The sequence below is a fragment of the Pan paniscus genome, chromosome 23, assembly GCF_029289425.2.
Source record: "Pan paniscus chromosome 23, NHGRI_mPanPan1-v2.0_pri, whole genome shotgun sequence".
NCBI classification, from domain to species: domain Eukaryota; kingdom Metazoa; phylum Chordata; class Mammalia; order Primates; family Hominidae; genus Pan; species Pan paniscus.
This window is the reverse complement of record NC_085927.1, coordinates 11,481,513-11,505,625: the sequence shown is the minus strand read 5'-3', so window position 1 is coordinate 11,505,625 and position 24,113 is coordinate 11,481,513.

Below are 24,113 nucleotides of genomic sequence, written 5' to 3'. Positions count from 1 at the left end.
AATCAACCCGAATGGAATAGAATGGAATGGAATGGCATGGAAGGAAATGGAATGGAAAGGAATGGAATCAACCCAAATGGAATGGAATTAACACGAATGGAATTTAATGGAAAGGAATGGAATGGAATGGAATGGAATCAACCCGAATGGAATGGAATGGAATGGAATGGAATGGAATCAAACCGAATGGAATGGAATGGAATGGAATCAACCGGAATGGAATGGAATGGAATGGAATGGAATGGAATGGAATGAAATGGTATTGAATGGAATGGAGTGGAATGGAATCAACACGAATGGAGTGAAATGGAATGGAATCAACCTGAATGAAATGGAATGGAAAGGAATGAAATGGAATGGAATGGAATGGAATCAATCCGAATGGAATGCAATGGAATTGAAAGGAAAGGAATGGAATGGAATCAACCCGAATGGAATGGAATGGAATGGAATGGAATGGAATGGATGTAACACGAATGGAATGTAATGGAATGGAATGGAATGGAATGGAATCAACCCGAATGGAATGGAATAGAATGGAACGGTATGGAATGGAATGGAGTCACCCTGAGAGTAATGGAATGGAATGGAGTGGAATGGAATGGAATGGAATCATTCCGAATGGAATGGAAAGGAATGGAATGGAATGGAATGGAATCAACCCGAATGAAATGGAATGGAATGGAATGGACTGGAATGGAATCAACCCGAATGGAATGGAATGGAATCAATCGGAATGGAATGGAATGGAATGGTATTGAATGGAATGGAGTGGAATGGAATCAACACGAATGGAATGGAATGGAATGGAATCAACCTGAATGAAATGGAATGGAAACGAATGAAATCGAATGGAATGGAATGGAATCAATCCGAATGGAATGCAATGGAATGGAAAGGAATGGAATGGAATGGAATGGATGTAACACGAATGGAATGGAATGGAATCAACCCGAATGGAATGGAATGGAATGGAACGGTATGGAATGGATTGGAGTCAACCCGAGAGCAATGGAACGGAATTGAATGGAATGGAATGGAATGGAATGGAATCATTCCGAATGGAATGGAATGGTATGGAATGGAATGGAATGGAATGGAAACAACCCGAATGGAATGGAAAGGAATGGAATGGAATGGAATGGAAAGGAATGGAATGGAATCAATTAGAATGGAATGGAATGGAATGGAATGGAATGGAATGGAATGGAATGGAATGGAATCAACCCGATTGGAATGGAATGGAATGGAATGGAATGGAATGGAATGGAATGGAATGGAATGGAATGGAATGCAATGCAATGGAGTTAACCCAAATGGAATGGAATGGAATGGAGTGGAATGGAATGGAATGGAATGGAATCACCCCGAATGGAATGGAATGGAATGGAATGGAATAGAATCTCCCCGAAAGGAATAGAGTGGAATGGAATGGAATGGAATGGAATGGATTGGAATCAACCCTAATGGAATGGAATGGAACGGAGTCAACCTGAAAGGAATGCAATGGAATGGAATGGAATGGAATGGAATGGAATGGAATCAATCCGAATGGAATGGAATGGAATGGAATGGAATGGAATGGAATGGAACGTAATGGAATGGAATGGATTGGAATCAACCCTAATGAAATGGAATGGAACGGAGTCAACCTGAAAGGAATGCAATGGAATGGAATGGAATGGAATGGAATGGAATGGAATGGAATGGAATGGAATGGAATCAATCCGAATGGAATGGAATGGAATGGAATGGAATGGAATGGAATCAACACGAATGGAATGGGATGGAATGGAATGGAATCAACCAGAATAGAATATAATGGAATCAACCCGAGTGGAATTGAATGGAATGGAATGGAAATAACACGAATGGAATGGAATGTAATGGAATGGAATCAACGAGAATGGAATCGAATGGAATGGCATGGAGTGGAATGGAATTGAATGGAATGGAATCAACCCGAATGGAATGGAATTTAATGGAATGGAATCAAAACGAATGGAGTGGAATGGAATGGAATGGAAAGGAATTGAATCAAGCCGAATGGAAAGGAATGGAATGGAATCATCCCGAATGGAATGGAATGGAATGAAATGGAATGCAATGGAATGAAATGGAATGGAATGCAATGGAATGGAATGGAATAAACCCGAATGGAATGGAATGGAATGGAATGGAATGGAATGGAATGGAATGGAAAAGAATGGAATGGAATCAACCCAAATGGAATGGAATGGAATGCAATTGGAAAGAATGGAATCAACCCGAATGGAATGGAATGGAATGCAATGGAATGGAATGGAATGGAATGGGATCTACCCGAATGGAATGGAATGGAATAGAATGAAATGGAATAGAATGGAATAGAATCACCCCGAAAGGAATGGAATGGAATGGAATCAACGCGAATGGAATGGAATGCAATGGAATGGAATGGAATGGAATTGAATCAACCCAAATGCAATGGAATGGAATGGAATGGAATGGAATGCAATGGAATGGAATGGAATGGAATCAACACGAATGGAATGGAATGCAAAGGAATGAAATGGAATGGAATCAAATCGAATGGAATGCAATGGAATGGAATGGAATGGAAAGGAATGGAATCAACGCGATTGGAATGGAATGGAATACAATGGAAAGGAATGGAATGGAATGGAGATAACCCAAATGGAATGGAACCGAATGGAATGGAACGTAATGGAATGGAATCAACCCGAATGGAATGGAATGGAATGGAATGGAATCAACCCGAATGGAATTGAATGGTATGGAATGGAATGTAATGGAATAGAATAACCCCGAAAGGAATGGAGTGGAATGGAATGGAACGGAATGGAATGGAATAGAATGATTTGGAATCCACCTGAATGGAATGGAATGGAATGGAATGGAATGGACGTAAGACGAATGGAATGGAATGGAATGGAATGGAATCAACCCGAATGGAATGGAATGGAATGGAATGGAATGGATTAGAATCACCCCGAAAGGAATGGAGTGTAATGGAATGGAACGGAATGGAATGAAATAGAATGATATGGAATCAACCTGAATGGAATGGAATGGAATGGAATGGAATGGAATAAACCCGAATGGAATGGAATGGAATGGAAAGGAATGGAATGGAATGGAATCAACACGAAAGGAATGGAATGCAATGGAATGGAATGGAATGGAACAGAATCGACCCGAAAAGAATGGAATGGAATTGAATGGAATGGAATGGAATGGAATGGAATGGAATGGAATGGAATGGAATGGAATCAAAACGAATGGAATGGAATGGAATGGAATCAACGCGAATGGAATGGAATGGAAAGGAATGGAATGGAATGGAATCAATCCGAATGGAATGGAAAGGAATGGAATGGAATGGAATGGAATGGAGTCAACTCGAATGGAAAGGAATGGAATGGAATGGAATCAACCGGAATGGAATGGAATGGAATGGAATGGAATGGAATGGAGTGGAATCAACCCGAATGGAATGGAATGGAATGGAATCATCCCGAATGGAATGGAATGGAAACAAAAGAATTGGAATGGAATAAAACCGAATGGAATTTAATGGAATGGAATGGAATGGAATCAACCCGAATGGAATGGAATGGAATGAAACTGAATGTAGTGGAATCAACCCGAATGGAATGGAATGGTATGGAATGGAATGTAATCAACCCAAATGGAAAGGAATGGAATGGAGTGGAATGGAATGGAATGGAATGGATTCATACCGAATGGAATTGAATGGAATGGAATGGAATGGTAATGAATGAAAGCAACACGAATGAAATGGAGCGGAATGGAATGGAATTGAATGGAATGGAATGGAATCAACCCTAATGGAATGGGATGGAATGCAGTGGAACGGAATGAAAGTGAATGGAATGGAATGGAGTGGAATGGAATGGAATGGAATCAACCCGAATGGAATGGAATGGAATGGAATGGAATGCAATGGAATGGAATCAGCTAGACTGGAATGGAATGGAATGGAATGAAATGGAATGGAATGGAATAAAACCGAATGGAATGGAATGGAATGGAGTCAATCCGAATGGAATGCAATGGAACGGAATGGAATGGAATGGAATGGAATGGAATGGAATGGAATGGAATGGAATCAACCCAAATGGAATGGAATGGAACGGAATGGAATCAACCCGAATGGACTGGAATGGAATCATCCCGAATGGAATGGAATGGATTGGAATGGAATTAACCCGAAGGGAATGGAAAGGAATGGAATGGAATCAACCCGAATGGAATGGAATGGAATGGAATGGAATGGAATGGAATGGAATGGAATGAAAGTGAATGGAATGGAATCAACCCGAATGGAATGGAATGGAAGGGAATGGAATGGAATGGAATCAACACGAATGGAATGGAATGGAATGGAATGGAATGGGATGGAATGGCATGGAATGGAATGGAATCAGGTCGAATGGAATGGAATGGAATGGATTAAACCCGAATGGCATGGAATGGAATGGAATGGAATGGAATGGTATGGAATCAATTCTTATGTAAAGGAATGCAATGGAATGGAATGGAATCAACCCGAATGGAATAGAATGGATTGGAATGGCATGGAATGAAATGGAATGGAAAGGAATGGAATGGAATCAACCCAAATGGAATGAAATGGAATGGAATGGAGTGGAATGGAATGGAATGGAATAAACACGAATGGAATGGAATGGAATCTAATGGAATGTAATGGAATCAACCCGAATGGAATAAACCCGAATGGAATGGATTGGAATGGAATGGAATCAACCCGAATGGAATATAATGGAATCAACCCGTGTGGAATTGAATGGAATGGAATGGAAATAACCCGAATGGAATGGAATGGAATGGAATGGAATCAATTGGAATGGAATCGAATGGAATGGAATTGATTGGAATGGCTTTGAATGGAATGGAATCAAACCGAATGGAATGGAATGGAATGGAATCGAATCAAAACGAATGGAATGTAATGGAATGGAAAGGAATGGAATGGAATCAAGCCGAATGGAATGGAATGGAATGGAATCATCCCGAATGGAATGGAATGGAATGGAATGGAATGGAATGGAATGGAATGGAATCAACCGGAATGTAATGTAATGTAATGTAATGGATTGGAATGGAATGGACTGGAATCAACTCGAATGGCATGGAATGGAATGGAATGGAATGACATGGCATGGAATGGAATGGAATCAACCCGAACGGATTGGAATGGAATGCAATGGAATCGAATGGAATCAACCCGAATGGAGTGCAATGCAATGGAATGGAATGGAATGGAATGGAATGGAATGGAATGGAATCAACACGAAAGGAATGGAATGCAATGGAATGGAATGGAATGGAAAAGAATCGACCCGAAATGAATGGAATGGAATGGAATGTAGTGGAATGGAAACAACACGAATGGCATGGAATGGAATGGAATGTAATCAACCCGAATGGAATGGAATGCAATGGAATCAACACGTATGGAATGGAATGGAATGCATTGGAAAGGAATGGAATGGAATGGACTGGAATCAACCCGAATGGAAAGGAATGGAATGGAATGGAATGGCATCAACCCGAATGGAATGGAATGGAATGGAATGGAAAGGAAACGAATGGATTCAACCCGAATTGAATGGAATGGAAGGGAATGGAATGGAATGGAATCAACCCGAATGGAAGGGAATGGAATAGAATGGAATGGAAGAGAATCAACCAGAATGGAATGGAATGGATTGGAATGGAATCGAATGGAATGAAATCAAACCGAATGGAATGGAATGGAAAGGAATGGAATGGAATGGAACGGAAAGGAATGGAATGGAATGCAGCAAACCCGAATGGAATGTAATGGAACGGAATGGAATGGAATGGAATGGAATGGAATCAACGCGAATGGAATGGAAAGGAACAGAATGGAATGGAATGGAATGGAATGGAATCAACACAAATGGAATGGAATGGAATGGAATGGAATGGAATGCAATGGAATGGAATCAACCGGAATGGAATGGAAAGGAATGGAATCAACTCGAATAGAATGGAATGGAGGGGAATGGAAGGGAATGGAATCAACCCGATTGGAATGTAATGTAATGGAATGGAATGGAATGGCACGGAGTTAACCCAAATGGAATGGAATGGAATGGAATTGAATGCAATGCAATGGAATCAACCCGAATGGAATGGAATGGAATGGAATGGAATGGAATGGAATAGAATCACCCCGAAAGGAATGGAGTGGAATGGAATGGAACGGAATGGAATGGAATGTAATGATTTGGAATCAACCCGAATGGTATGGAACGGAATGCAATTGATTGGAGTGGATTCAACCTGAATGGAATAGAATGGAATGGAATGGCATGGAATGGAATGGAATGGAATGGAATGGAATGCAATGGGGTTAACCCAAATGGAATGGAATGGAATGGAATGGAATGGAATGCAATGGAATCAACACAAATGGAATGGAATGGAATAGAATGGAATGGAATTTAATGGAATACAATCACCCCGAAAGGAATGGAGTGGAATAGAATGGAACTGAATGGAATGGAATGGAATGATTTGGAATCACCCCGAATGGAATGGAATGGAATGGAATGGAATGGATTGGATTCAACCTCAGTGGAATAGAATGGAATGGAGTGGCATGGAATGGAATGGAATGAAATGGAACGGAATGGAATGGAATGGAATCAACCCGAATGGAATGGAATGTAATGGAATGGAATGGAGTGGAGTGGAATCAACCCGAAAGGAATAGAATGGAATGGAATGGAATGGAATGGAATGGAATGGAATGGAATGGAATGGAATCAACCCGAATGGAATGGAATGGACTGCAATGGAATGGAATGGAATGAAATCAAACCAAATGGAATGGAATGGAATGCAATTGAATGGAATGGAATGGAACAGAATCAACCCGAAAGGAATGGAATGGAATGGAATGGAATGGAATGGAATGGAATCAACCGGAATGTAATGTAATGTAATGTAATGGATTGGAATGGAATGGAATGGAATCAACTCGAATGGCATGGAATGGAATGGAATGGAATGACATGGCATGGAATGGAATGGAATCAACCCGAACGGATTGGCATGGAATGCAATGGAATCGAATGGAATCAACCCGAATGGAGTGCAATGCAATGGAATGGAATGGAATGGAATGGAATGGAATCAACACGAAAGGAATGGAATGCAATGGAATGGAATGGAATGGAAAAGAATCGACCCGAAATGAATGGAATGGAATGGAATGCAGTGGAATGGAAACAACACGAATGGCATGGAATGGAATGGAATGGAATCAACCCGAATGGAATGGAATGCAATGGAATCAACACGTATGGAATGGAATGGAATGCATTGGAATGGAATGGAATGGAATGGACTGGAATCAACCCGAATGGAAAGGAATGGAGTGGAATGGAATGGCATCAACCCGAATGGAATGGAATGGAATGGAATGGAAAGGAAACGAATGGATTCAACCCGAATTGAATGGAATGGAAGGGAATGGAATGGAATGGAATCAACCCGAATGGAAGGGAATGGAATAGAATGGAATGGAATAGAATCAACCCGAATGGAATTTGAATGGATTGGAATGGAAGCGAATGGAATGGAATCAACCCGAATGGAATGGAATGGAAAAGAATGGAATGGAATGGAACGGAAAGGAATGGAATGGAATGCAGTAAACCCGAATGGAATGGAATGGAACGGAATGGAATGGAATGGAATGGAATGGAATCAACGCGAATGGTATGGAATGGAATAGAATGGAATGGAATGGAATGGAATGGAATCAACACAAATGGAATGGAATGGAATGGAATGGAATGGAATGCAATGGAATGGAATCAACCGGAAAGGAATGGAAAGGAATGGAATCAACTCGAATGGAATGGAATGGAGGGGAATGGAAGGGAATGGAATCAACGCGACTGGAATGTAATGGAATGGAATGGAATGGAATGGCATGGAGTTAACCCAAATGGAATGGAATGGAATGGAATTGAATGCAATGCAATGGAATCAACCCTAATGGAATGGAATGGAATGGAATGGAATGGAATGGAATGGAATGGAATAGAATCACCCCGAAAGTAATGGAGTGGAATGGAATGGAACGGAATGGAATGGAATGGAATGATTTGGAATCAACCCGAATGGTATGGAACGGAATGGAATTGATTGGAGTGGATCCAACCTGAATGGAATAGAATGGAATGGAATGGCATGGAATGGAATGGAATGGAATGGAATGGAATGGAATGCAATGGTGTTTACCCAAATGGAATGGAATGGAATGGAATGGAATGGAATGCAATGGAATCAACACAAATGGAATGGAATGGAATAGAATGGAATGGAATTTAATGGAATACAATCACCCCGAAAGGAATGGAGTTTAACAGAATGGAACTTAATGGAATGGAATGGAATGATTTGGAATCACCCCGAATGGAATGGAATGGAATGAAATGGAATGGATTGGATTCAACCTCAATGGAATAGAATGGAATGGAATGGCATGGAATGGAATGGAATGAAATGGAACGGAATGGAATGGAATGGAATCAACCCGAATGGAATGGAATGTAATGGAATGGAATGGAGTGGAGTGGAATCAACCCGAAAGGAATAGAATGGAACGGAATGGCATGGAATGGAATGGAATGGAATGGAATGGAATGGAATCAACCCGAAGGGAATGGAATGGAATGCAATGGAATGGAATGGAATGGAACAAAATCAACCCGAAAGGAATGGAATGGAATGGAATAGAATGGAATGGAATCAACCAGAATGGAAGGGAATGGAAAGGAGTCAACGCGAATGGAATGGTAAGGAATTGAATGGAATGGAATCAACCCGAATGGAATGGAATGGAATGGAATGGAGTGGAATGGAATGGAATAGAAGCAACCCGAATGGAATGTAATGGAATGGAATGGAATCAACCCGAATGGAATGGAATAGAAGTGAATGGAATGGAATGGGGTCAACCCGAATGGAATGGAATTTAATGGAATGGAATCAACTCGAATGGAATGGAATGGAGGGGAATGGAAGGGAATGGAATCAACCCGATTGGAATGTAATGGAATGGAATGGAATGGAATGGCATGGAGTTAACCAAAATGGAATGGAATGTAATGGAATGGAATTGAATGCAATGCAATGTAATCAACCCGAAGGGAATGGAATGGAATGGAATGGAATGGAATGGAATGGAATGGAATGGAATAGAATCACCCCGAAAGGAAAGGAGTGGAATGGAATGGAACGGAATGGAATGGAATGGAATGATTTGGAATCAACCCGAATGGTATGGAACGGAATGGAATTGATTGGAGTGGATTCAAACTGAATGGAATAGAATGGAATGGAATGGCATGGAATGGAATGGAATGGAATGGAATGGAATGGAATGGAATGCAATGGTGTTAACCCAATTGGAATGGAATGGAATGGAATGGAATGGAATGCAATAAATCAACACAAATGGAATGGAATGGAATAGAATGGAATGGAATTTAATGGAATACAATCACCCCGAAAGGAATGGAGTGGAATAGAATGGAACTGAATGGAATGGAATGGAATGATTTGGAATCACCCCGAATGGAATGGAATGGCATGGAATGGAATGGAATGAAATGGAACGGAATGGAATGGAATGGAATCAAACCGAATGGAATGGAATGGAATGGAATGGAATGGAATGGAGTGGAGTGGAATCAACCCGAAAGGAATAGAATGGAATGGAATGGCAAGGAATGGAATGGAATGGAATGGAATCAACCCGAATGGAATGGAATGGAATGCAATGGAATGGAGTGGAATGGAATCAAACCAAATGGAATGCAATGGAATGCAATTGAATGGAATGGAATGGAACAGAATCAACCTGAAAGGAATGGAATGGAATGGAATGGAATGGAATGGAATCAACCGGAATGGAATGGAATGGAAAGGAGTCAACGCGAATGGAATGGTAAGGAATTGAATGGAATGGAATCAACACGAATGGAATGGAAGGGAATGGAATGGAGTGGAATGGAATGGAATAGAATCAACCCGAATGGAATGCAATGGAATGGAATGGAATCAACCCGAATGGAATGGAATAGAAGGGAATGTAATGGAATGGGGTCAACCCGAATGGAATGGAATTTAATGGAATGGAATCAACTCGAATGGCATGCAATGGAACGGAATGGCATGACAAGGCATGGAAACGAATGGAATCAACCCGAACGGAATGGAATGGAATGCATTGGAATGGAATGGAATCAACCCGAATGCAGTGGAATGCAATCGAATGGAATGGAATGGAATGGAATGGAACGGAATGGAATCAACACGAAAGGAATGGAATGCAATGGAATGGAATGAAATGGAGTAGAATCGAACCGAAAGGAATGGAATGGTATGGAATGGAATGGAATGGAATGGAATCATCCCGAATGGAATGGAATGGAATGGAATGGAATCAACACGAATGGAATGGAATGGAATGGAATGAAATGGAATGGAATCAACCCGAAAGGAAGGGAATGGAATGGAATGGAATGGAATGGAAATGAATGAAAGAAACACGAATGAAATGGAGCGGAATGGAATGGAATGGAATGGAATGGAATGGAATGAACCCGAATGGAAAGGGATGGAATGCAGTGGAATGGAATGGATGTGAAGGGAATGGAATGGTATGGAATGGAATGGAATGGAATGGAATGGAATGGAATGGAATAAACCCAAATGGAATGGAATGGAATGGAATGGAATGGATTGGAATGGAATCAACCTGAATGGAATAGAATGGAATGGAATGGCATGGAATGGAATGGAATGGAATGGAATGGAATGGAATGGAATCAACCCGAATGGAATGAAATGTAATGTAATGGAATGGAGTGGAGTGGAATCAACCCGAATGGAATAGAATGGAATGGAATGGCATAGAATGGAATGGAATGGAATGGAATGGAATGGAATAGAATCAACCCGAATGGAGTGGAATGGAATGCAATGGAATGGAATGGAGTGGTATCAAACCGAATGGAGTGGAAAGAATGCAATGGAGTGGAATGGAATGGAACAGAATCAACCCGAAAGGAATGGAATGGAATGGAATGGAATGGAATCAACCGGAATGGAATGGAATGGAATGGAATGGAATGGAATGGAATGGAGTTAACCCAAATGGAATGGAACGGAATGGAATGGAATCAGCCCAAATGGAATGGAATGGAATGGAATGGAATAGAATCACCCCGGAAGGAATAGAGTGGAATGTAATGGAACGGAATGGAATGGAATGGAATGACTTGGAATCAACCCGAATGGCATGGAATGGAATGGAATGGAATGGATTCAACCTGAATGGAATAGAATGGAATGGAATGGCATGGAATGGAGTGGAATGGAATGGAATGGAGTGGAATCAACCCGAATGGAATGGAATGGATTGGAATAGAATTGAACGGAAAGGTATGGAATGGAATGGAATGGGATGGAATGGAATCAACCCGAATGGAATGGAATGGAATGGAATGGAATGGAACGAAATGTAATGGAATGGAATCAACCCGAAAGGAATGGAACGGAATGGAAAGGAATGGAATGGAATGGAATGGAATCAATCCGAATGGAATGGAATGGCATGGAATGGAATGGAACGGAATCAACCCGAATTTAATGGATTGGAATGGAATGGATGTAACACGAGTGGAATGGAATGGAATGGAATGGAATGGAATGGAATGGAATGGAATCAACCCGAATGTAATGGAATAGAATGGAATGGAATGGAATGGAATGGAGATAACCCAAATGGAATGGAACGGAATGGAATGGAACGGAATGGAATGGAATCAGCCCAAATGCAATGGAACGGAATGGAATGGAATGGAATGGAATAGAATCACCCCGGAAGGTATAGAGTGGAATGGAATGGAACGGAATGGAATGGAATGAAATGACTTGGAATCAACCCGAATGGAATGGAATGGAATGTAATGGAATGGATTCAACCTGAATGGAATAGAATGGAATGGAATGGCATGGAATGGAGTGGAATGGAATGGAATGGAGTGGAATCAACCCGAATGGAATGGAATGGAATGGAATAGAATTGAATGGAAAGGCATGGAATGGAATGGAATGGGATGGAATGGAATCAACCCGAATGGAATGGAATGGAATGGAACGGAATGCAATGGAATGGAATCAACCCGAAAGGAATGGAACGGAATGGAAAGGAATGGAATGGAATGGAATGGAATCAATCCGAATGGAATGGAATGGCATGGAATGGAATGGAACGGAATCAACCCGAATGGAATGGATTGGAATGGAAAGAATGTAACACGAGTGGAATGGAATGGAATGGAATGGAATGGAATGGAATGGAATGGAATGGAATCAACCAGAATATAATGGAATGGAATGGAATGGAATGGATTGGAATGGAGTCAACCCGAAAGGAATGGAACGGAATGGAATAGAATGGAATGGAATGGAATCAATCCGAATGGAATGCAATGGAATGGAATGGAATGGAATCAACCCAAATGGAATGTAATGGAATCAACCCGAGTGGAATTGAATGGAATGGAATGGAAATAATCCGAATGGAATGGAATGGAATGGAATGGAATCAACGAGAAAGGTATCGAATGGAATGGAATGGAGTGGAATGGAATTGAATGGAATGGAATCAACCCGAATGGAATGGAATGGAATGGAATGGAATCAAAACGAATGGAATGGAAAGGAATGGAAAGGAATGGAATGGAATCAAGCCGAATGGAATGGAATGGAATGGAATCATCCCGAATGGAAAGGAATGGCATCAAAAGGAATGGAATGGAATGGAATGGAATCCACCCGAATGGAATGGAATAGAATTCAATTGAATGGAATGGAATCAACGCGAATGGAGTGGAATGGAATGGATTGGAATCAACCCGAATGGAATGGAATGGATTGGAATAGAATGAAATGGAATTGAATGGAATAGAATCACCCGGAAAGGAATGGAATGGAATGGAATGGAATGGAATGGAATGGAATGAACCCGAATGGAATGGAATGGCATGGAATGGAATGGAATGGAATGGAATGGAATCAACCCAAATGTAATGTAATGTAATGGAATGGAATGGAATGGAATCAACACGAATGGCATGGAATGGAATGGAATGGATTGGAATGGAATGGAATGGAATGGAATCAACCCGATTGGAATGGAATGGAATGGAATGGAAAGGAATGGAATGGAATGGAGTTAACCCAAATGGAATGGAATGGAATGGAATGGAGTGGAAGGGAATGGAATGAAATGGAATCAACCCGAATGGAATGGAATGCAATGGAATTGAATGGAATGGAATGGAATAGAATCACCCGAAAGGAATGGAGTGGAATGGAATGGAACGGAATGGAATGGAATAGAATGATTTGGAATCAACCCGAATGGAATGGAATGGAATTCAATGGATGTAACACGAATGGAATGGAATGGAATGGAATGGAATGGAATCCACCCGAATGGAATGGAAAGGAATGGAATGGAATGGAGTGGAATGGAGTCAAACTGTAAGGAATGGAATGGAATGGAATGGAATGGAATGGAATGGAATGGAAACAAATCGAATGGAATGGAATGGAATGGAATGGAATTGAATGGAATGGAATGGAATTGAATGGAATGGAATGGAATGGAATCAACCCGATTGGAATGGAATGGAATGGAATGGAATGGAATGGAATGCAATGGAGTCAACCTCAAAGGAATGGAATGGAATGGAATGGAATCGAATGGAATGGAATCAACCCGAATGGAAAGGAATGGAATGGAATGGAATCAACCAGAATAGAATATAATGGAATCAACCCGAGTGGAATTGAATGGAATGGAATGGAAATAACCCGATTTGAATGGAATATAATTGAATGGAATCAACGAGAATGGAATCGAACGTAATGGAATGGATTGGAATGGAATTGAATGGAATGGAATCATCCCGAATGGAATGGAATGGAATGGAATGGAATCAAAACGAATGGAATGGAATGGAATGGAAAGGAATGGAATGGAATCAAGCCAAATGGAATGGAATGGAATGGAATCATCCCGAATGGAAAGGAATGGAATTAAATGGAATTGAATGGAATGGAATAGAATAAAACCGAATGGAATGGAATGGAATGGAATGGAATGGAATGGAATGGAATGAACCCGAATGGAATGAAACGGAATGCAATTGAATGGAATGGAATCAACCCGAATGGAGTGGAATGGAATGGATTGGAATCAACCCGAATGGAATGGAATGCAATGGAATAGAATGAAATGGAATAGAATGGAATAGAATCACCCCGAAAGGAATGGAATGGAATGGAATGGAATGAAATGGAATGGAATGGAATGGAATCAACTCGAATGGCATGGAATGGAATGGAATGGAATCACATGCAAGGAATGCAATGGAATCAACCCGAACGGAATGGAATGGAATGCAATGGAATGGAATGGAATCAACCCCAATGGAGTGGAATGCAATGGAATGGAATGGAATGGAAGGGAATCAACCCGAATTTAATGGAATGGAATAGAATGAAATGGAATAGTATGGAATAGAATCAACCCGAAAGGAATGGAATGGAATGGACTGGAATGGAATGGAATGGAATGGAATCAACCCGAATGGAAAGGAATGGCATGGAATGGAATATAATGGAATGGAATCAACACGAATGCAAAGGAATGCTATGAAATGGAATGGAATGGAATCACACGGAATGGAATGGAATGGAATGGAAAGGAATGGAATCAACCCGATTGGAATGGAATGGAACGGAATGGAATGGAATGGAGTTTACCCAAATGGAATGGAATGGAATGGAATGGAATCAACCCGAATGGAATGGAATGGAATGGAATGGAATGGAATGGAATAGAATCACCCCGAAACGAATAGAGTGGAATGGAATGGAACGGAATGGAATGGAATGGAATGACTTGGAATCAACCCGAATGGAATGGAATGGAATGGATTCAACCTGAATGGAATAGAATGGAATGGAATGGCATGGAATGGAGTGGAATGGAATGGAATGGAATGGAATGGAATCAACCCGAATGGAATGGAATGTAATGGAATCAATACGAATGGAGTTAAATGGAATGGGATGCAATGGAATGGAATCAACCCAAATGGAATGGAAAGGAATGGAATCAAACCGAATGGAATGGAATGGAGGGGAATGGAAGGGAATGGAATCAACCCGAATGGTAGGAAATGGAATGGAATGGAATGGAATAGAATGGAATAGAATCACCCCGAAAGGAATGGAATGGAATGGAATGGAATGGAATGGAATGGAATGGAATGGAATGGAAAGGAGTCAACCCGAATGGAATGGAATGGAATGGAATGGAATGGAATGGAATGGAATCAACCCAAATGGAACGGAATGGAATGGAATGGAATGGAATGAAAACGAATGGAATGGAATGCAATGGAATGTAATGGAATGGAATCAAATCGAATGGAATGGAAAGGAATGGAATGGAATGGAATGGAAAGAAATGGAATCAACCCGATTGGAAAGGAATGGCATGGAATGGAATAGAATGGAATGGAATGGAATGGAATGGAGTTAACCCAAATGGAATGGAATGGAATGGAATAGAATCACCCCGGAAGGAATAGAGTAGAATGGAATGGAATGACTTGGGATCAACCCGAATGGAATGGAATGGAATGGAATGGAATGGATTCAACCTGAATGGAATAGAATGGAATGGAATGGCATGGAATGGGGTGGAATGGAATGGAATGGAGTGGAATCAACCCGAATTGAATGGAATGGAATGGAATAGAATGGAATGGAAAGGCATGGAATGGAATGGAATGGAATGAACCCAAATGGAATGGAATGGAATGGAATGGAATAGAATCACCCCGGAAGGAATAGAGTGGAATGGAATGGAACGGAATGGAATGGAATGGAATGACTTGGAATCAACCCGAATGGCATGGAATGGAATGGAATGGAATAGATTCAACCTGAATGGAATAGAATGGAACGGTATGGCATGGAATGGAGTGGAATGGAATGGAATGGAGTGGAAACAAACCGAATGGAATGGAATGGAATGGAATAGAATAGAATGGAAAGGCATGGAATGGAATGGAATGGGATGGAATGGAATCAACCCGAATGGAATGGAATGGAATGGAACGGAATGCAATGGAATGGAGTCAACCCGAAAGGAATGGAACGGAGTGGAAAGGAATGGAATGGAATCAATCCGAATGGAATGGAATGTCATGGAATGGAATGGAACGGAATCAACCCGAATGGAATGGACTGGAATGGAATGGATGTAACACGAGTGGAATGGAATGGAATGGAATGGAATGGAATGGAATGGAATGGAATGGAATGGATTGGAATGGAGTCAACCCGAAAGGAATGGAACGGAATGGAATAGAATGGAATGGAATTGAATCAATCCGAATGGAATGGAATGGAATGGAATGGAATGGAATGGAATGGAATCAACCCGAATGGAATATAACGGAATCAACCCGAGTGGAATTGAATGGAATGGAATGGAAATAATCCGAATGGAATGGAATGGAATGGAATGGAATCAACGAGAAAAGTATCGAATGGAATGGAATGGAGTGGAATGGAATTGAATGGAATGGAATCAACCCGAATGGAATGGAATGGAATGGAATGGAATGGAATCAAAACGAATGGAATGGAATGGAATGGAAAGGAATGGAATGGAATCAAGCCAAATGGAATGGAATGGAATGGAATCATCCTGAATGGAAAGGAATGGAATTAAATGGAATGGAATGGAATGGAATGGAATAAAACCGAATGGAATGGAATGGAATGGAATGGAATGGAATGGAATGGAATGGAATGGAATGAACCCGAATGGAATGTAATGGAATGCAATTGAATGGAATGGAATCAACCCGAATGGAGTGGAATGGAATGGATTGGAATCAACCCGAATGGAATGGAATGCAATGGAATAGAATGAAATGGAATAGAATGGAATAGAATCACCCCGAAAGGAATGGAATGGAATGGAATGGAATGAAATGGAGTGGAATGGAATGGAATCAACTCGAATGGCATGGAATGGAATGGAATGGAATCACATGCAAGGAATGGAATGGAATCAACCCGAACGGAATGGAATGGAATGCAATGGAATGGAATGGAATCAACCCCAATGGAGTGGAATGCAATGGAATGGAATGGAATGGAATGGAATGAACCCGAATTTAATGGAATGGAATAGAATGAAATGGAATAGTATGGAATAGAATCACCCCGAAAGGAATGGAATGGAATGGACTGGAATGGAATGGAATGGAATGGAATCAACCCGAATGGAAAGGAATGGCATGGAATGGAATATAATGGAATGGAATCAACACGAATGCAAAGGAATGCTATGAAATGGAATGGAATGGAATCACAGGGAATGGAATGGAATGGAATGGAAAGGAATGGAATCAACCCGATTGGAATGGAATGGAACGGAATGGAATGGAATGGAGTTAACCCAAATGGAATGGAATGGAATGGAATGGAATGGAATGGAATGGAATGGAATCAACCCGAATGGAATGGAATGGAATGGAATGGAATAGAATCACCCCGAAACGAATAGAGTGGAATGGAATGGAACGGAATGGAATGGAATGGAATGACTTGGAATCAACCCGAATGGAATGGAATGGAATGGATTCAACCTGAATGGAATAGAATGGAATGGAATTGCATGGAATGGAGTGGAATGGAATGGAATGGAATGGAATGGAATCAACCCGAATTGAATGGAATGTATTGGAATTGAATGGAGTGGAGTGGAATAGACCGAATGGAATAGAATGGAATGGAATGGCATGGAATGGAATGGAATGGAATGGAATCAACTCGTATGGCATGTAATGGAATGGAATGGAATGGAATGGAATGGAATGGAATCAAACCGAATGGAATGGAATGGAATGCAATGGAATGGAATGGAATGGAATGGAAACAACCAGAAAGGAATGCAATGGAATGGAATGGAATGGAATGGAATGGAATGGAATGGAATGGAATCAACCCGAATGGAAAGGAATGCAATGGAATCAACCGAATACAATGGAATGGAATGGAATGGAATGGAATGGAATGATTTGGAATCAACACGAATGGAATGGAATGGAATGGAATGGAATGGAATGGATGTAACACGAATGGAATGGAATGGAATGGAATGGAATCAATCAGAATGGATTGGAATGGAATGGAATGGAATGGAATGGAATCAACCCGAATGGAATGGAATGGAATGGAATGGAATCAACCAGAATAAAATATAATGGAATCAACCCGAGTGGAATTGAATGGAATGGAATGGAAATAACCCGAATGGAATGGAATGGAATGGAATGGAATCAACGAGAATGTAATCGAATTGAATGGAATGGAGTGGAATGGAATTGAATGGAATGGAAGCAACCCGAATGGAATGGAATTTAATGGAATGGAATCAAAACGAATGGAATGGAATGGAATGAAATGGAATGGAATGGAATGGAATAGAATAAACCCGAATGAAATGGAATGGAATGGAATGGAATGGAATGGAATGGAACGGAATGGAATGGAATGGAATCAACCCGAATGGAATGGAATGGAATGCAATTGAATGGAATGGAATCAACAAGAATGGCAAGAAATGGAATGGAAAGGAATGGAATGGAATGGAATGGAATGGAATCAACCCGAATGGAATGGAATGGAATGGAATAGAATGAAACGGAATAGAATGGAATAGAATCACCCCGAAAGGAATGGAATGGAATGGAGTGGAATTAAATCAACCCGAATGGAAGGGAATGGCATGGAATGGAATGGAATGGAATGCAATGGAAAGAAATGGAATCAACACGAATGGAATGGAATGCAATGGAATGGAATGGAATGGAATCAAATCGAATGGATTGGAATGGAATGGAATGGAATGGAAAGGAATGGAATCAACCCGATTGGAGTGGAATGGAATGGATTGGAATGGAATGGAATGGCGTTAACCCAAATGGAATGGAATGGAATGGAATGGAGTGGAAGGGAATGGAATGGAATGGAATCAACCCGAATGGAATGGAATGGAATGGAATAGAATCACCCCGAAAGGAATGGAGTGGAATGGAATGGAACTGAATGGAATGGAATAGAATGATTTCGAATCAACCAGAAAGGAATGGAATGGAATGGAATGGAATGGAATGGATTCTACCTGAAAGGAATGGAATGGAATGGAATGAAATGGAATGGAATGGAATGGAATGCAATGGAGATAACCCAAATGGAATGGCATGAAATGGGATGCAGTGGAATGGAATGGAATGGAATGGAATCAACCCGAATGGAATGGAATGGAATGGAATGGAATGGAATGGAATAGAATCACTCCGAAAGGAATGGAGAGGAATGGAATGGAACGGAATGGAATGGAATAGAATGATTTGGAATCAACCCGAATGGAATGGAATGGAATGGAATGGAGTTAAACCAAATGGAATGGAACGGAATGGAATGGAATGGAATGGAATGGAATGGAATCAACCCAATTGGAATGGAACGGAATGGAATGGAATGGAATAGAATCACCCCGGAAGGAATAGAGTGGAATGGAATGGAACGGAATGGAATGGAATGGAATGACTTGGAATCCACCCGAATGGAATGGAATGGAATGGAATGGAATGGATTCAACCTGAATGGAATAGAATGGAATGGAATGGCATGGAATGGAGTGGAATGGAATGGAATGGAGTGGAATCAACCCAAATGGAATGGAATGGAATGGAATAGAATGGAATGGAAAGGCATGGAATGCAATGGAATGGGATGGAATGGAATCAACCCGAATGGAATGGAATGGAATGGAACGGAATGCAATGGAATGTATTCAACCCGAAAGGAATGGAACGGAATGGAAAGGAATGGAATGGAATGGAATGGAATAAATCCGAATGGAATGGAATGGCATGGAATGGAATGGAACGGAATCAACCCGAATGGAATGGATTGGAATGGAATGGATGTAACACAGGTGGAATGGAATGGAATGGAATGGAATGGAATCAACCCGAATGGAATGGAATGGAATGGAATGGAATGGAATGGAATGGAATGGATTGGAATGGAGTCAACCCGAAAGGAATGGAACGGAATGGAATAGAATGGAATGGAATGGAATCAATTCGAATGGAATGGAATGGAATGGAATGGAATGGAATGGAATGGAATCAACCCGAATGGAATATAATGGAATCAACCTGAGTGGAATTGAATGGAATGGAATGGAAATAATCCGAATGGAATGGAATGGAATGGAATGGAATCAACGAGAAAGGTATCGAATGGAATGGAATGGAGTGGAATGGAATTGAATGGAATGGAATCAACCCGAATGGAATGGAATGGAATGGAATGGAATCAAAACGAATGGAATGGAATGGAATGGAAAGGAATGGAATGGAATCAAGCCGAATGGAATGGAATGGAATGGAATCATCCCGAATGGAAAGGAATGGAATGAAATGGAATGGAATCGAATGGGAGGGAATAAAACCGAATGGAATGGAATGGAATGGAATGGAATGGAATGGAATGGAATGGAATGGAATGGAATGGAATCAACCCGGATGGAATGGAATTGAATGGAATGGAACGGAATGGAATGGAATGGATTCAACCTGAATGGAATAGAATGGAATGGAATGGCATGGAATGGAGTGGAATGGAATGGAATGGAGTGGAATCAACCCGAATGGAATGGAATGGAATGGAATAGAATGGAATGGAAAGGCATGGAATGGAATGGAATGGAATGGAATCAACCCAAATGGAATGGAATGGAATGGAATGGAATGGAATGGAATGGAATGGTATAGAATCACCTCGGAAGGAATAGAGTGGAATGGAATGGAACGGAATGGAATGGAATGGAATGACTTGGAATCAACCCGAATGGAATGGAATGGAATGGAATGGAATGGAATGGAATGGAATGCATTCAACCTGAATGGAATAGAGTGGAATGGAATGGCATGGAATGGAGTGGAATGGAATGGAATGGAGTGCAGTCAACCCGAATGGAATGGAATGGAATGGAATAGAATGGAATGGAAAGGCATGGAATGGAATGGAATGGGATGGAATGGAATCAACTCGAATGGAATGGAATGGAATGGAACGGAATGCAATGGAATGGAGTCAACCCGAAAGGAATGGAACGGAATGGAAAGGAATGGAATGGAAAGGAATGGAATCAATCCGAATGGAATGGAATGGCATGGAATTGAATGGAACGGAATCAACCCGAATGGAATGGATTGGAATGGAATGGATGTAACACGAGTGGAATGGAATGGAATGGAATGGAATGGAATCAACCCGAATGGAATGGAATGGAATGGAATGGAATGGAATGGAATGGATTGGAATGGAGTCATCCCGAAATGAATGGAAAGGAATGGAATGGAATGGAATCAATACGAATAGAATGGAATGGAATGGAATCAATCCGAATGGAATGGAATGGAATGGAATGGAATGGAATGGAATCAACCCGAATGGAATATAATGGAATCAACCCGAGTGGAATTGAATGGAATGGAGTGGAATGGAATCAACCCGAATGGAATGGAATGGAATGGAGTGGAATGGAATTGAACGGAATGGAATCAACCCGAATGGAATGGAATGGGATGGAATGGAATGGAACGGAATCAACCCGAATTTAATGGATTGGAATGGAATGGATGTAACACGAGTGGAATGGAATGGAATGGAATGGAATGGAATGGAATGGAATGGAATCAACCCGAATGTAATGGAATAGAATGGAATGGAATGGAATGGAATGGAGATAACCCAAATGGAATGGAACGGAATGGAATGGAACGGAATGGAATGGAATCAGCCCAAATGCAATGGAACGGAATGGAATGGAATGGAATGGAATAGAATCACCCCGGAAGGTATAGAGTGGAATGGAATGGAACGGAATGGAATGGAATGAAATGACTTGGAATCAACCCGAATGGAATGGAATGGAATGGAATGGAATGGATTCAACCTGAATGGAATAGAATGGAATGGAATGGCATGGAATGGAGTGGAATGGAATGGAATGGAGTGGAATCAACCCGAATGGAATGGAATGGAATGGAATAGAATTGAATGGAAAGGCATGGAATGGAATGGAATGGGATGGAATGGAATCAACCCGAATGGAATGGAATGGAATGGAACGGAATGCAATGGAATGGAATCAACCCGAAAGGAATGGAACGGAATGGAAAGGAATGGAATGGAATGGAATGGAATCAATCCGAATGGAATGGAATGGCATGGAATGGAATGGAACGGAATCAACCCGAATGGAATGGATTGGAATGGAAAGAATGTAACACGAGTGGAATGGAATGGAATGGAATGGAATGGAATGGAATGGAATCAACCAGAATATAATGGAATGGAATGGAATGGAATGGATTGGAATGGAGTCAACCCGAAAGGAATGGAACGGAATGGAATAGAATGGAATGGAATGGAATCAATCCGAATGGAATGCAATGGAATGGAATGGAATGGAATCAACCCAAATGGAATGTAATGGAATCAACCCGAGTGGAATTGAATGGAATGGAATGGAAATAATCCGAATGGAATGGAATGGAATGGAATGGAATCAACGAGAAAGGCATCGAATGGAATGGAATGGAGTGGAATGGAATTGAATGGAATGGAATCAACCCGAATGGAATGGAATGGAATGGAATGGAATCAAAACGAATGGAATGGAAAGGAATGGAAAGGAATGGAAAGGAATGGAATGGAATCAAGCCGAATGGAATGGAATGGAATGGAATCATCCCGAATGGAAAGGAATGGAATCAAAAGGAATGGAATGGAATGGAATGGAATCCACCCGAATGGAATGGAATGGAATTCAATTGAATGGAACGGAATCAACGCGAATGGAGTGGAATGGAATGGATTGGAATCAACCCGAATGGAATGGAATGGATTGGAATAGAATGAAATGGAATTGAATGGAATAGAATCACCCCGAAAGGAATGGAATGGAATGGAATGGAATGGAATGGAATGGAATGAACCCGAATGGAATGGAATGGCATGGAATGGAATGGAATGGAATGGAATGGAATCAACCCAAATGTAATGTAATGTAATGGAATGGAATGGAATGGAATCAACACGAATGGCATGGAATGGAATGGAATGGAATGGAATGGAATGGAATGGAATGGAATGGAATCAACCCGATTGGAATGGAATGGAATGGAATGGAACGGAATGGAATGGAATGGAGTTAACCCAAATGGAATGGAATGGAATGGAATGGAGTGGAAGGGAATGGAATGAAATGGAATCAACCCGAATAGAATGGAATGCAATGGAATTGAATGGAATGGAATGGAATAGAATCACCCGAAAGGAATGGAGTGGAATGGAATGGAACGGAATGGAATGGAATAGAATGATTTGGAATCAACCCGAATGGAATGGAATGGAATTCAATGGATGTAACACGAATGGAATGGAATGGAATGGAATGGAATGGAATCCACCCGAATGGAATGGAAAGGAATGGAATGGAATGGAGTGGAATGGAGTCAAACTGTAAGGAATGGAATGGAATGGAATGGAATGGAATGGAAACAAATCGAATGGAATGGAATGGAATGGAATGGAATTGAATGGAATGGAATGGAATTGAATGGAATGGAATGGAATGGAATCAACCCGATTGGAATGGAATGGAATGGAATGGAATGGAATGGAATGCAATGGAGTCAACCTCAAAGGAATGGAATGGAATGGAATGGAATCGAATGGAATGGAATCAACCCGAATGGAAAGGAATGGAATGGAATGGAATCAACCAGAATAGAATATAATGGAATCAACCCGAGTGGAATTGAATGGAATGG